Source organism: Eurypyga helias, unplaced genomic scaffold (assembly GCF_000690775.1).
Source record: "Eurypyga helias isolate BGI_N326 unplaced genomic scaffold, ASM69077v1 scaffold1631, whole genome shotgun sequence".
NCBI lineage: Eukaryota > Metazoa > Chordata > Aves > Eurypygiformes > Eurypygidae > Eurypyga > Eurypyga helias.
Window position 1 is genome coordinate 3,518 of NW_010229952.1, and position 9,786 is coordinate 13,303.

The 9,786-nt window shown below is 36.2% G+C and overlaps 1 protein-coding gene across 2 annotated transcripts in view; it reads left to right on the forward strand.

Annotated features, from left to right (window-relative positions):
- The window catches only part of PTBP2 (polypyrimidine tract binding protein 2), a 53,717-nt gene that overhangs the window by 2,096 nt on the left and 41,835 nt on the right, over window positions 1-9,786 (forward strand). The gene's annotated exons all lie outside the window — the stretch shown is intronic.

Sequence of the window (9,786 nt, forward strand, 5' to 3'; positions counted from 1 at the left end):
GTATCAGTAGTTTTAATGCTTCTTGACACTGCTTTTATAGTGCCTAGATAGCCATTGCAAGTGGGCAGGGATTTACCTCTGTGAAATCAACTTATCCCTGATACTTGTTTGACCTGATGTTTTCTTGAGATTTGGCACCTACTGTATATGTGCTGATCAGTTACACAGAATGTATATGATAACTTAAATTATACTTTGAGAAGGGGATTGTGCCCTATAACCCTTCTGTTTGGAAAATTTGCTTTACTTTGTCACCATCAGCCATGGCGATATAAATTTTAAAAGTTACATTAACTGTTTTGTCTGGTTTCTCTCTTAAACAGAAAAGTGAATGTGTTTGTTTATATTTTTAAACCCATTTGTAAAAGAGTTGTAGTAGAGGTTAAGTACTGTAGCCTGGGAGTTGTCTTTGAATTAAAAAAGAGCTTTTGAGCTTTGAGGATTTCATGTGGGCAAGGCAAATAAAAAGTAAAAGGAGTACTTGCTTATAATGTTTTATGAACAGTTTTATAGTCTGTTACCTGCGAACGAGGCTGTTAGATTTGAAGCCATTACCTTTTATTTGTGCGATACGTTTTGATTTGATTTAGAACATTTTTGTTCATCAAACTGTTGAATGTTGGATCTTGACTTTATTTATGTGTTGAGATACCAAAAATTAGCACCAAAAGCCGAGGAAAAAGTAAAACTCCGAATGGAGGTGGGAAAAAAATAACAAATACTGTTTCAAGACTTTGTTTACATACATAGAATAAACGTGGGGATTTGCATAACTCAAAATGTGCAGTGGGAGCATGCTTCCCAGCTAAAATCTGTCAGAGCAGCAGTGTGCTTTCATTTTTGAACAAGTTAGAACGTGTTGAAACTCAGTCATTTTGTAAGTACGTATGAAATAATTTGTATTTGATTTGTTCTGTGCAAGGAAACGGCACTCTGCACGCAGTTTACCCCTTATGTTGCAATTTGCAAAATAATACAGAAAGAAAGAGCTTTAGCTCTGTCTCCTGTTAGTTTGTGAACTCCAGTTGTATATAAGCAGTTTGTGGAAAGTATTTTTGAATCAAACAGAGCTAGAGTCCTGTAATTTATAGTATATTACTATCATATCATTAGTAATATACTGGTATGTTACTATCATTGCTGTTCATAAATTTATATTTAAGTTTTTCAGTGTCTTGAGGAAATTCTGTGCATCTTAAATGTATAGATTTCTTCATACATAGTTTTAAAAGTTGCCATATTATATAAAATACTTACATTTTCTTTTAAAAAGATACATCTCAGTTGCTCTGTTTTTATTACATGAGGTCCTTATCACAAAAAATGAAATGGCCTGCTTGTTAGCTTTCAGTTTCAACCTCCTCACTGCTCACTGGCTATAGAGGTTTGAGTATCAGAATCTAGTAACTGTAGTTTGAATTGCTGTCGTGTGTTCTCTTCACAGTTATGATGCTTTAACCTGGATAAGTAAACTGATTTGTCACTTGGATTGATAGAGCCTTTTCAAATGTTGGAGTGAATGTATGAAGTACATAATGTATCTTTGGAGTAATTAAGAGAATCTTTGGAGGGGTATAAAATGTGGTGTAAAGAATACGTATCACAGGAGCAGGGAGTAACTTAGGTGAACTTTTGGTGCATATTGAAGATGATAGTTCTCTCTTACTGTATCGATGTGTGCCACTTCAGTTGAATATATCCTTTTTCTTCTGGATGGTATGCGTTAGCTGTACAGTAAACGGGGCCTGAACAGTTGAGTGACTCGTTCTGTGTACATGCCTTGCGCGTTTCAGAATAGTGAGGTGGGCTGCTTCCTGACTGGAGAAAAGAAGCAGTCGTTCATCATGGATGCATCGTTTGGTACATAGCATTTGGGAATTTGTGATGTTGACACAGCTTTGGGCTACACTGCCCAAAACCTTAGCTTCAGCTGCCAGGTGTGGACAGCCAATACCTAGTTACACCTAGGAGGGAAAACTCGTATTCCTGTAAACAGTTTTGTAACGTTTGAAGATGTGGGTATGGCCTTTTTCCCTTAAAGTCAGGGCATCAGCCTTTGCAGTATGCTTGAGAAAATGGGGAATTCTTGATGTGTATTTAGTTGGTTATGTTAGGGTTGGGTCGAAGATGCTAAGGAGCACTGTCCTAGTACTTTCTAACAGTTTTCCAAACAGCAATGTGTCACAAATTCCCCTGTTTCCTGGTTGCTGAAATTAAATGTGTGGCAATATAATAGCTTAGAAGAAGGGCAGTAGCTAAAACTAGGAGAGGTATGAGCTGATGAAGGAAAGGAAGAAAGCACAAAGCAGCTTCTGTAAGTACCCTTGAAGCATTGCCCACTTTTTGTTGTTTATCACAAGTTCTGAGGTGTAATCTCTTCTCTTAAAACATTACAGAACACTGACCTGTTTTTTTGATAGTAATAGCTGACAGTTTCCTTGTGGGGGAAACAAATACTGTGGGTATCTTCTGACTCTGTTTGAACTGTACACTGTATAATGAAAATCTGTGTAGAAAAAAGTCAGAAATTGTAGAAGGTTGTCAGAATTGGACTAAAATAAAAAAAAACCTGAGAAAATGTATTTAAATAGCTATTTTCAGTTTATTCTACTTTTTCTGAAATCTGTTTTGCCTGCACTATCATAATTCTAGTTACTTCAATAGAAGGGTAGGATAAAAAGTTGTTTGACCCAGTCATACAGACAAATGCCATGTGATGGTCTGGTTTACTCTGTTTAAAATACTAGTATGATAGTTTTGAGCTATACTTAAATGTCTAGTAGAATTGTAGCAGATTAGACAGAGTCTGGTAAGGGCAGTTATACGAGAAAAGTGGGTTGTTTGTGAACTGGAAGAACTGTGTTAATTTTTGTTAGCTAGAATAATGTTTTAAAATCTTGTGTTCAGTAATACGTAGATGTAGGAACAGTAGACAGCAGAATCTAGAATGCAGAATGTTCTATCAGTGAAGTAAGATTGAAGTGTGGCCGTGTTCAGAAGTTTAGAACTGGCATCTGGATTTGTCTTGTCAGCAGTGGTCTGGGGAAGACCTCCTTGGTGACAAAAAAAAATTAATACAATGAAAGACATCTGCTTTCTTTTTAACAGTTAACTTCTGTAAATTGATTTTGTTTGAAATGACTTTTGTATTTATTCCCAGAACAGTCTACTCAATTATTTTTTTGTAACTTTTTTTTGTTAATGCTCATTCTGCCACCGGAATATATGTGGAAAAATAAGGAGAGCTGAAAATGGAGAGAAAGGAAAAGTGTTGAAAATGAGTTTGTGCTCTGTAGCAAGTGTGCATCAATGTAAAGAAGGCTTATATCTATTCTCTATGTTTTGATGTCTGTCACTAATTGGAAATCCCGTTTTTCATTTGTAACAGAACACCTGTATTTGCCTCTTAATTGAGTGAGTGGTGGGAAAAGAAATGTGAGCACCTGCACCATCTGAAAAATAGGAGCCAAAGCCAGAATACCTTTCCCATTCAGAGCTTTTGGCCATGTTTTCACAAGCAGATCAAGCTGCATTCCAGCTTTCTGCCACTGTAATGCTTGTGCGGCAAACGTTTGGGTAGCCACTTCACAAGCCTTTCTTGGGAAGTTAAGCAGGATAAAGCTAAGCTGAGACAACAGCGAATTACATCTTTTTAGTCAGATTTTTACCAAAGTGTGTAGTTACATAAATGCTTGTAGCAATACAGAATTGGGGAGGGCAGAACAGGAACAAGTTGCAGGAGCTAGGGAGGAGGCAGTACTGTTGCTTTTGGTGGTAGTTGGTTCAAAGAGGGTGGGGTTTCCCAAGTTGGTAATGGGACTGTGATGTTTGATTTAGAGAATTGGGTAGTGTTTTTATAGTTGTGAGTACATACAGCCATTTTTAGCTTTTCATAAAATCAGTTTTTCTATGAATGTGTAATGAGTATTGAGTTATAGACAAAATAGCGCTAGTGCTTTCATTTTATTATTGCACAATAGCAGAGAACCAAGTAGAAAATATCTTTGGATTTTATTCAGAGCCTTAGAAACTGGTACTGAAGGACCAAATCTGTACATCTAGGTGCCATCATTCTCTAACCAGAAAGCTAAGAACATAGCCAGGTGGTAACTCTAGCAAGTTGTTCTCACCTATTCTAATTCACTGCCACCTATCTACAGCAGCTTGAGAGTAATACTTTCTTTTCTGGTTAAAGTGGAATAGAAAGTCTGAACTGCTGGAATAAATTACCTTGTTTGTGTACTTCCTGGGTGCTTGAAGTGTGGACCAGTATTGGATTAGATTTTTGCCTGCAGGCTTGTGTTACAGTTGAGAGTTTGAAGGCTTCCAAATGAGACTGTCTGGCATAGTTTAAGTGGAGATTTCGTAGTTTACTCTTCAGCTTTCTGGTTTAGTAGTCCATCTTGATCTTCAGATGCTCTGAGAAATTCAACTCTTTTTCCATATTGTATTTTCAGAATTCAGAGGAATTGAGGCTTGTCTTTTTTCAGTCTTAAAAGACTTTGCAGAATCCCTTGATCGTGTGCTCTGTTTCTACGAACAGTGTGTGTTTTCGTAAATGAGGTAAACAGTATGTAACATGCATATTGTTGCAAGAAAAAAGAATAAAAGCTTAATTTTCTCCTACATCCTTCCATACTGAAAAAATATGAGTAAAAATGGTGAAGTTAGTTGTTAGGATATATAAACAATACATGGTTGGCTGAGGACAGCATGGAAAACAATTCAAGTGCGGAAAAAAGAGAGTAAGTATTGGAAAGGTGGTCATACTGTACCCTAACCATTCCCTAACTATTCTATGATTCTATTATGTGTTTTGACGGTACTACATACAGTGAGCATAAGGTAGATCAAGTATTTCTTCTTCACTAAAGAGTATGTAAGGGTGTATGTATACAGTGTTTCATTAAAAATGTATCCTGTTAAGAATGAAACGTTCATTGAATTCTGATCCTTTGCGTGTAAACTGAATGAAGTTTATAAATGCTCTGTTTGGAGGTTTAAAGTGTGATGTCCTGTCGTTTCCAACTCCAGTCCCCAAAGTTAATTCAGACATTAAATACTGAAGCAGCGTGTTTACAAGTATGTATCTGTTAGAGGGGAATGTTTAATGTCTGGGATGAAATTCTCATAAGCCTTTATTCCTCTCCCACACCATCAGCTTTCTGCCTTTTCCTTTTAAATTGTTCCCAGATGTTGTTAGAAACAAAGTGTTTTACAATGCTGTTAGATTTCTTTAAATCAGGAGATCTGTCTCCTGGCTTGTCATACCTTTTGGGAAATTCATGCCTGTAGGCTGAGAATGACTGTGGTAAATGCACAGTGCAGCTATAGTTCCCCTTTTTCCTTTCATCTGCGTGGGGAGAGGAAGAAAATGGTGGGGGAGGAAACGGAAAGCATCCTTTTCTTGAGAGGCTTGTAATATCATCACATTTGATTACAATGAATGAGAAGATTTACCAGAAAATGTATTTTTCAATATCTTTGAGTGTATTCTTTCTTTTCCAGTGGAAATTTAAATTGTTGTAGATGGTGCTGTTGACTTTTTAACAAAGTGCAATTTTGTCACTAGGTTCCAGTTTCTAGCAGTATTGGTTTAGTGTTCATCTAGTATTGCAGTGCATTTACACATACTTCTAATAAGCCTTCTGTAATACACTCGGTTTGTTATGTTAGGTTCAGCCATAACTTCTGCTCAGTTTCCATAGCCCTAAATTATTGGGATAAGAGCTGATAATGTTTCTCTTTCATAAACACATGTCAAAAAGTACTTTGATTCATAAAAGACTAAACCTCTTTAACTCTCAAGCCAAAGTTGTTACCCTTCGTTGGTGTTTCTTGGTTGTTTTAATTATTTTTAACCTTGGATGTAATGCATTCTGTGGAATAGTTGAAATATTTAAAGCCCTATCTAGAATGTGAGGAAAACAGTTGGCAAAGATTTCTAAATAATATATTTTTGATTAGCCTGGAAGAACACTATGACTGTAATGACTTCCTGAAATTACAGGGCTACTTAATATAATCTGTGATAGCATGAAGCTTTATAGTAGTCTGTTGTGGGGGGGGAAATCTGAAGTCCTGCTGTGTAAATCCAGTTAAAGCAAGGAGCTCAGAGATTAATTTGCTAAGCTAAGGGTTTTTTCTTTCTCTTTGTGCATTTGATTTTGAAAATTGTAGAAGAGACAGAATATAACAACTGTATTCACTTATAGAAACTGAAATGTCAAAGTGGTGTCTTCAAGTTGCAGTATATAAAATTATTTCAGAGAAACTTAATATTTGCATATATATATATGTATTCAAAGTATGAGTTGGTATATTTTTCTGAAAGTGATCTTGCATGCCACTTGTGTAACTCCATTGGTTGAAGCCATGCATTAACATGCTGTTTTCACACCACAGGTAAAAGTGCTCTCATGGGGGCAAGGGTGTAATAACATGGGCTTCATTGAAAGGACAGTATTGACTGTGCAACAAATTTAAGGTTCAGTCACCGCAAGAAGTTAGTTTGGCAATTCCCTTGTTTATTTTGCGTAATAGTATTTTGACAGACACTGCTTTCATGAAGAAATATTCTAGATGTCTGTGATCTGAATAGTTAGTGGTTTAGCTTTTATGGAAGACTGATCTATATTAATGTTCTTGACATCGGTATGAATAGAAATATGGCATTGAAACCTTGTGCTGTTGAGGGCTAGCTGTCGGAAGACAACCCATTAATAGTATAATAAAAGTTTGTGTTTCTTTTGTCCTTTAGAATCTCCTTCCTTCATGCTAAAATGGATATTCAGTTAGTCTCTACCATGTTGCTGTTACACGAACTCTCTTTGCAGTCTGTGACAACAGTCATCGTGTTGGTTTTTGGTTTTGTCATTTTAACTTAGATTTGGACATCTCTGTGATCTATGTGTTTGTCATCTTCAGTCTTGTTACACAATGTCAAACTTCCTTTGATTCTTTAGAACACAGCAGTTTGCACAGATGGGGAAAAGTATTAAGGGAACATTGCTCTCAGATCTTTCCTTCTTCAGTGAATATGATTCGCGATGTTCTTCAAAGATCTGAGTTTAGTTTTCTTATCTCTGGAATGACAGAATTTTACCTAAATTAGTTTAAAGGTTTCTTTGCTTTGCATGGTTTAACTAGCAGAACTGGCGTGCTTGATAATAAGTCTAGTGAATGTTCAGGATGCTTGGGAAATGGGTTATAATTCTGAAACTTGTGTGAGAGGTGGTAGAGTGAAGAGCTTTGCCCTTGGAGCAAGATGCCAGTCCTGTTTGGCTTGGTTCCCTCCAATAGAAGATGCACACAAAAACAAAGCCAAGCACCCCAAAGCACAAACTGAATGGCCTTATTTCTGCTGAATAAGTGTAAGTAAACTAAGTATTTATTTGTCTATGCTGTATTTCAGCAGGTGCTTGTGTCACGTGATAGTGCCAGTCTCAGACTATTCATTGGCTTACTTGAAATGCTTATCTTGCTTTACTAGAAAACTGTCATCTCAAGTTAAACTTATTGAAGGAAATGAAAATTACCAGTCAGTTATTACAATTTTAACTTTGTAATTTAATTGCTCCGTGTCCATGTACATCATGTCTTTTGCTGTATAGCTGATTTTAAAGTTTTGTACTGAATGAAGTGCAGAGGTGTCTAGGCAGTTTAAGAAACGATAAGGAAAAATAATCATGTAAATCTAATAAGGTGATTGCACACATAGTAAGAGATACCTCTGTCTTTTATCAAAAGTTCGGCAAGTATGTATGTGAGTGAGTTAGCAGAGTTTTGCTATATATGTGATTTTATGGAAGAACATTCCACGTACAAACCTGTACATTTGTGAATGAGACTTGTGAACGCTGATTTATGATATGTGCCAGTATAAGAAATTCACATTTACTTGTTCTTCTGAAACAAAACTTAAATTTTTTTCAAGTGTAATGACAAAATCTTGTGATTGACTCTGAGTGTATTCCCGAAATGCAAAATAATATGTTTCAAAATGAAGAGAAAATCCTTTTAACTGTTCATGAAACACAGATACAGTAACTGAATATCCACTTTATTGGGTAATTTGTGCTCCTTTTGGATTTTTCTGCTGTGGATTAAGAAATTAGCATATTCTTGAAAGCCTGATTTACTAGGAACCAGAAGTTTATGTAATCACTTTTGTGTTCTGCTAGTCAGCAGTTGCTGATGTAATTAAGCTTTTGAAGCTGAAGGCAACTCAAATTTGAGATACTTCGGAATTGTGAAGTTCCTGCAGGTTTTGGGAAGAGCATGCATTTGGTACCAGGGATGCGTCAGGTGTTTACGTAGTAACTCCTGCAAACATTAATGACTGGCATGTTAAGGAAAAATACCTGCTGCTGAATTATCTTAATATGCCTGACTATGAACTGAGTTGGTCTCTGCTGCTACTTCTGCCTGTGCAGTTGAGCTCCAGACAAAGGCTTCCAGACAAGGGCTTCCAAGCAAGGCTAGGTGGATAGCTGTGAGCAGAAAAAAGTACAGTAATCACTGAGTGAGCTAAAACTGCTAGTAGTCTTGAAATTTGCAATATTCTACCCATGCAAATATTACGTTAGAAAAATTGAACATTAAGGAGAAAGAATGAATGTTTATGTTTCAACTTTTACTGGGTGCCTGGGTTAGTGTACTATACTTAAAGTAGAGAGCAATCTGGTTTGAAAAATGGAATTTCCATTACTTTTCAAACTTTTTTCTCTTTTTTGCCTAGCTAAATTTTTCCTTAGTTATAGCTAATTATATAGCTATCCTTACATAGAGAAGGACAAGATGTGGTCCTTTCATGGTGCTTCTTAGTCGTGGTATTAGGCATTAATCAAATTTAAAGGAAATCTGTTGTTGATTTGTTAGGCACAGCTTTGTCGGTTGCTACATACCCTTAAGAGCTTTGAGTATTCAGGACACTGTATAAAGATTCTTCAGAGTGGGTGTTGAATCCAAAGTAAACTTTAATGGCTTTACGTGTACATATGTGCATATACTGATTTTAAGAGCTTTTGGATTTCAGGTGTGGATTAAACAAACTTTAACATACTTTTCTGTGTATGGACACACGTACAGTGCAGTATGGTAAAGGGTTGATCTTGCAACTGTGCCGCTTAGAAAGGTGATATGCTCAGGTTAATTTAGTATGCAGTAGTGAGGTGCCCTCTAAAACATATTCACTAATTATTGTGGTGTCCACCACAGAATTAAAACCATTTATTCTTGCAAAGATGGGTAGTAACTGTTTTCTTTCCTCGTTTCATCAGTGACAAGGATTGGTGTTAAGAGTACTGGTGAAATAATTTTGAAGTGGGGAAAGAACCAGTAACAAAGATAAGCTTCAAATGATGTCAGGTTTATTCCCTTCTAAAGTATTTTTAATTAAAAAGTTCACCTGTATATTTTGGGGGCTTCTTGAGAGGTGAAATCTTGAGGGAGTGGGGTGGGGGGTAAAAGAAAAAAGACATGAAAAGAAGCGAAGGCACCTTCAGCCATGTTAAATGTCCTTATTGCAAGTAATTTGAGAGGAAAAGATTATCTTGTATGTTTTCAATATAAATCCTCCTCTGATTTTTTGCAGCCCAATTTCAAGTAATTTTCAAAAATACCTTTTAATTGAGATTTGTGATGTTTTAAGAATTACAGTGAAGATATAATTCCCTGCCCTAAGTTGTGTTTTGCAGGACAAGTGGATGTCCCCAAAATGAAAGTTGATAATTTCCTATAAAGACTTTTTTTATATATATATATAGGGGTGTTAAAATTGAGCTA